Source organism: Humulus lupulus, chromosome 5 (genome assembly GCF_963169125.1).
Source record: "Humulus lupulus chromosome 5, drHumLupu1.1, whole genome shotgun sequence".
NCBI classification, from domain to species: Eukaryota; Viridiplantae; Streptophyta; class Magnoliopsida; order Rosales; family Cannabaceae; genus Humulus; species Humulus lupulus.
In genome coordinates, this window is record NC_084797.1 from 10,795,969 (window position 1) to 10,801,968 (window position 6,000).

A 6,000-nucleotide genomic window follows, 5' to 3' on the forward strand; every position below is an offset into this window, starting at 1 on the left:
ATAGATGTTGTTGAAATCTCAATCTTTTTCAACTACCCAATATTGAAATTCAAATCTAAAAAAGTAATTAAGTGGACTATCACACCTTCACAAAAATTCTCTACCTTTCCTTTGGTAATTTAAGACTTTCACCCACCAAATAGAGAATATTAAAATATATTTTAGAATATAAGTTTTTTCATAAATACACATTTTTTTTATATTTTTTTACATTATTTACGACCTATATTTTTTTTTTCTATTTTACTAACTCAAGTTTTCAAAAATACGATTTTGAAGTTTCAAAATTACAAAAATATGGTCTCAACTAGAGATCAACTCCATAACAATACAGTGTTGAAAAAATAACATACAATCATCTAGACAATTATCTCACATTAATACAGTGTTGAAAAGTCAATTACAAATTAATTAGATATCAACATATTACATTAAATCAAAATAAACTAAAAATCAACAAAAAAGTGGTCTAAAAAAAAAATTCCCTGTAATTTTAAATGTGTCGATTTTTTTTTTAAAATATATCTCAAAACAACTAAACATATACAAAAAATAAACTAAAAACCAACAAAAAAAAAATAACATTGAAAAACTTATCATTGCATTGTAAATTGCAGTCAAGAAAAACTAAAAATGCACTCAATTAGAAATCAACTAGACATCAACCTAAAATATACTTAAAGAAAACTAAACATATATTCAAAATCAACTCACACATCAACAATAAAAAAAAATGAAAATTTTATATTTACCAAAAATACACTAAAATAAAACATCTACCTAAAATACACTAAAAATTAACACACACATACAAATAAACACATAATTTAATGACTCAACTCATAAAAATTTATTTGGCATGGATATGTACCACTTGGATCGCATATTTGGGTACATTGAGGAATGATTGTATTTGCATGCATATCTCTGACTTGTTGAACCAAACAGTGATTAAAGCACCATGCACCCAAAAGTTATACATTCAAATATTGGTTCAATTTTCAAAATTAACATTATACAAATGACAAAGGACATGCACATTATCTCCACACCAATGTAAACATATAATTTAATTAATTAAGCTAGCAATGACCATTAAGTTTCATGTTTTGCTGAGTACCGTCTTCATCAAACACTTTCCAATTGTCATTGCAATTCCTACTGTGCTTTATGTCAAATGTGGTTGGTTATGTGGTGCATATATGGTGGGTCAATAAAATTCACAAAGCTTCATCACATGAAGGTTGTAATGCCCTGAAATCCTTAAAGAGGTTTAATAGTTGGATTAGTAGGCAGGGAGGGTCATAATTGATTTATTATGCCATTAAATGATTATATGCATGTTTATGTGAATTATATTATAATATGATGTTAAGTGCATGCATGTGGGTCCACGTTTCATCATAGGGGCATCTTGGTAATTTGGCCCATTGATGGCGTAATTGTGTATTTTCATGCATGTTGGTGAACTATTGTTAAGGCCACATCATAATGTGGATTTGTTCGAGCCATTCGGCATGAGACGATCTTTGAGTAACAAGTTAACGGTTTGGTCATAATAGGTTTAAGTTCGGGGCTCGGGATGAGTCTCGGGGTGGTTTGATGATTAGGGCATTACCGAGAATTAAAAGGTAATGGGATATGATTTTATTGGTATTTGAGAATAGCGGGAATTAGAGAATATTAATTATGATTAACGATATAGGTGGAAATGGACGGTTTTCCCTTGGGGGTTGTTAAGAAGTGATTTAAGCATGGAGGGTATTTTGGTCATTTGACCTAAGCTATATAAAGGTTGAAGGTTGTAGAAACAGAACCAAAAACAGAGCCTCGTTTCCTTCCTCGTGATCATCATCTTTCTCTTCTCCTTCTTTTGAATTTTGAAGCAAGTTTGGGGATTCAAGCTTGGAGATTAAAGCTTAAGGTCTTAGACTAGTGTTCAGCCATTGAAGATGATTCAACCTAAGCTTAAGGTAAGGTTTTAGTTCCATTTTCTAGTACCTTGCCCTATTTTTTGTGCTGGTTTTAAGGTTTGGAGTTTTGATCATGAAAATGGGAATTTGATGAAGTTTTGATTGGTGTAAGGCTTGGGTTTTGATGCTTATATGGTAGATAAGTTGTGGTAACAGTTGGTGGCTTTGCTTGGTGATATTGAGAAAGATTTTATGAGGTTTTGAAATGAGTTCAAAGGGGAAAACAAGGGTTTTTGGCTGAGTTTCAGGTGGGGCCGTGACTCTGTTCTAGAGCGCCATGGCCCAAGCTTGAGGAAGGGGAAAGGAGAAGTTGTTGTGTCGTTGGGTCGCGGCCCATGTTGGGGTTTGGTTGGATGGCCGCTTCTGGTTCAGGAGGCGGGTCGTGGCATGGTGAGGTAGGGCCACGACCCTTACTGGCATTTTGGCCAAAAGTGGGTTTTTGGCTTGGGGATTCAAACCTTAGGCCGGGATCGATCCTACTACCCGGTTTAGTAGGATTCGATTTCTCAGAGGCTAGGTTTTGGTCCGAGAACCTTTGTTATTCATTTTATTGATGGAATCCCGTAATTGGTTATGACCAGGTGACCGTAAAGGAACTAAAAGGTTGATCGTTCTCAAGGTTCGTTCTTTTATTAATCCTCGCTCGAACTAGAGGTAAGAAAATTGCACCACATATGTGACATGCATGGTTATTCTTGAGGTATGTTGAATGTTTAAATGTGGACATTGATTTCATATCAAATACTTAGCAAATCTTGCTCACTTGTGCATGGCACTGACTAAATAGTCAGAATTGGCAATGGTGTCATTATTAACTGTGAAGCTGTGACTCATTAGTCAAGTTCGACAGTAGTACTGAGCATTGGTCACATGTTATTAACTAATAAGTCAAGAACGGTCTTAGCGTGTTTAACGTAAGCCGACAAAGATTACATTTAATCAACATCTGCATTGAATGACTCAAATGAGCATTAATGCCGGACCGACCTCAAGTTTGATGAAAACTAAAAGCGCTTGTCTAGCCTAAGGCTAGTCACTTAGAGCCAGGGCCAGAGAGCCCCAGTGACTGTTTAGTCACATGGCTATGGGTGTTGAGCCCGAGTGACTTACCCAGTAGTCACTCATTTGATTGGAGCCAGGGCCAGAAGGTCCAAGTGACTGAATTGTCACATGGTTATGGGTGTTGAGCCCGTAGTGACTTGCTCGTCAATCACTCATTATGGTTTACCAGAACTCAAGTGTTAAATCACTCATCTGATTAGAGCTATACGCTCCTTCATGGTTAACGTAACCACTAAGTGATATTCACTCATTTGTTCAGAGCTATAAGCTCTGTATGATTATAATGATCATCATTTGATAATATGTATATGTAATATTGAGTTTTCTTGCTGGGCGTTGGCTCATGGGTGCTATGTGGTGCAGGTAAAGGGAAAGAAAAACTCACCCAACTTTGAGTGGAGAGCTTAGTTGGTGATGTGTACATATGCGGTCGCTTGACCACCACGGCCAAGGAGTTTCTCAGAGGAACTAGGGGGTTTACCCTATTTTTGCTGCTTAGGTCAGTGGGTTGTAAATTTTAAACTGTAATGACCATTTTGGATTGTAAATAACTTGTAAACGTTTTTATGAGCCCATGAACAATTTTATGTTTTAAACAAAATATATCATTTTCTTTTGATTGGTTTTACACCTTATCCTATTAATAATATTTAGATGCACGTTTATAACCAAAGAACTCGATTAGCGAGTTAAGCACGGTTCAAAGTTCACAGTAACGGTCTTGGAGTAACAAAGGCGTTACAACTTGGTATCAGAGCGTACCAAGGTTTATGGTTCCTGTAAACTGACTGGGCATGTACACTCACTACTGAAGACAAACTCGACTCATGGCTTTTTGAAATAAATGCCAATGTGAAAGGATTACTAAAATTGAAAGTTATGATTACAAATCCCTAATTTCACAATTTTAACAATAAATTGTATCTTAAAAAGTATAAAATAAAATCAGAAATAAAAATAATTATATTAATTAAAATCTAAAAAATGGTTAAGAATTGTATACAAAAATGAAATTAGTTTTATCAGTATTAATATAGTAATGTAAAATATTTTTGTAATGAGTCTTGTAAAAAAAAAAAAAAATTTCATAATTTTTCAGTTTTCTTTCTTTTTTTTTCTTCTAGTTTTCCTTCATTTTTGTATTTATTATTATCTCCTTCTATTTTTTTTTCACAAATATGAGCTTTTTTTCTTCTTCCATTTTTTCTTTTTTTTTCCTACCAATTTTTTCATTCATATTTTTTTCTTTCCATTTTTTCATTATTTTTTTCTTCTTCTTTTTCATTTTTATTCATTCCTCTATTTTTTTTTCCTTCTTTTTTCTTCATTTTTTGTACTTATTCTTTTCTCATTCCATTTTATTTTTCTTTCCTTTTTTTCACACATATTTTAACATTACATAATTATTTTACTATTTTTTTATTTATTATCTTTTATTATTGTAATTTTTTTTATAGTTTTTTCCACTATATGTAAAAAAATCAAATCAAAATTTTCAACTGTTGACCGCGTTTTTAGCCAACGACGTGTGAACGTAAAAAACGATAAAACCTTCAAGAGAAAATAAACGACACAGACGATTTTATAGTGGTTCAGCCCTAATGTGTTGGTAATAGCCTAATCCACTTAGTGTTGTAATTATAGATCTGCATTCAAGATCAGATGAACCTAAGTTAACTAAGTTTCTTCAGTGCAGATTACAAGAATACAAGAATTCTCTCAAATACAAGTACTCTCTCTCTCTCTAGAAAATTCGGATCAAAAGTTCAGAAGTCCCAAAAAAGTCCTCTTTATGATGCCATAAGCATTGTATTTATAAGCTCAGGATCGTACAGATGATATCTCCCCATAATCGGGATATTTTATTATTCTCATTATATTTAAATTACAATAATATTCAAAATGTAACAGTACACTATATTCATGGGATAAATGAGAGATTCCCGCACAAGCCAAGACCGATTCTTGCTGAAGCCGTTTCTGGGATCTCTTGCATAGCTTTGCTCTGTCTAGTTGATCCATATCTCATTCAAGTTGGTCGACCACACCTTCACTGGGCAGAAACGCACTAGGCTGGGCAGTCATGCACTTGGCTGGGCAGACATGCACTTGGCTGGGCAGACATGCACTTGGCTGGGCAGACATGCACTTGGCTGGGCAGACAGGTCATGACTGGTTGGACATGGTCATGACTGGTCGGACATGGTCATGACTGGGCAGACAAGGTCATGCCTGGGCAGACAATCATATGACTGGTCGGACAAGGTCATGCCTGGTCGGTCATGACACTTGACTGGCCAGTCAAAATTCTTCATTGGTCTACCGGGTCACTCCTAAGCCAGATCACTTTATCACAACTCTGATGAGCCAATATATTTATTGACTATTAATGTGTCGTTTACGGACCATGTACTCCCACTTGTCACCTCTATCGCCACATCATCGATCTCCAATTTTTTGGGATAACATTTGCCCCCCAAGTTTATTATACGATTTTCTCGTATGATAAACTTTTCTTCTAGCAAAATGTTCTCAAGGTCATTCAAAAGCTCCCATCCGGTTGATAACTTTCACGTAAACCCCCACGATTGAACTTGTCTTTCGATTTTTCAAATTCTATTTTTTGATCTTGTTGTATGTAATGCCCCAAATTCTCTGATGTATTTAACGGCGTGAACAGTAGGCCGGGAGGGCCGTACTTGCTTAATTATGTTATTAATTGATAAAATGCATGTATATGTTGATTATATTATGATATGATGTGAAATGCATGCATGTGAGTCCATATTTATTTATACAGGGGTGTGATGGTAATTTGGCCTGTTAAGGGTAAATTGATTATGTGAACGCATGTTGGTAATATAGATTGAGACCACATTATGATGTGGGTTTGTTCGAGCCATTTGGCATGAGACGATCAAGGAATGTTGATTATCGGTTTGGTCATAACAGGCATAAGCTCGGG